The sequence below is a fragment of the Lipotes vexillifer genome, unplaced genomic scaffold (genome assembly GCF_000442215.2).
Source record: "Lipotes vexillifer unplaced genomic scaffold, Lipotes_vexillifer_v1.1 scaffold178, whole genome shotgun sequence".
NCBI classification, from domain to species: Eukaryota; Metazoa; Chordata; class Mammalia; order Artiodactyla; family Lipotidae; genus Lipotes; species Lipotes vexillifer.
This window is the reverse complement of record NW_006775603.1, coordinates 4,513,832-4,514,499: the sequence shown is the minus strand read 5'-3', so window position 1 is coordinate 4,514,499 and position 668 is coordinate 4,513,832.

Genomic DNA, 668 nt, shown 5'->3' with positions numbered 1-668 from the left:
CAAAGTCAGGTTCATGGGCTCCAAGAAGCTAAATTGCCTGCTTCTCTTGTCTTGGAAGAATGACTAAGTGTCATAAAGGAAGGCAAAAGGGGATTACTGTAGCCAGTGTTCATTTCCATAGGCAATCTCAAAATGCGGTCTATCAGAGACTCCTGTAGGTCAGTGTTTTTCATAATGTCCTTGGTTCCACTTGCATCAGATTCAGCTGGGAATGCTGTAGGAAGCTTCCTGGCATGATTCTTTGACCTACCAAATCAACATCTGTTGGATTATAAGAAATTTTAGGGGAAAAAAAATCCTGTATATTTTTGCTAGGTTGTTTCCAGAAGCAGATACATGTTATTAAATATGAAAATAACTGACCTTCTACCTTCTTGATCCACTAGTGGCCCTGTGTTTTCAGATGTCTCTTAGTTTTGTGTCCTTTAAGATACAAAGGCCACAAATGATGCCTACTCCTTCTTCAAATGCTACCTCGGGCTTCCCTGGTGGCGCAGTGGTTGAGAGTCCGCCTGCCAATGCAGGGGACGCAGGTTCGTGCCCCGGTCCGGGAAGATCCCACATGCTGCGGAGCGGCTGGGCCCGTGAGCCATGGCCGCTGAGCCTGCGCGTCCGGAGCCTGTGCTCCGCAAGGGGAGACGCCACAACAGTGAGAGGCCCGCGTACCG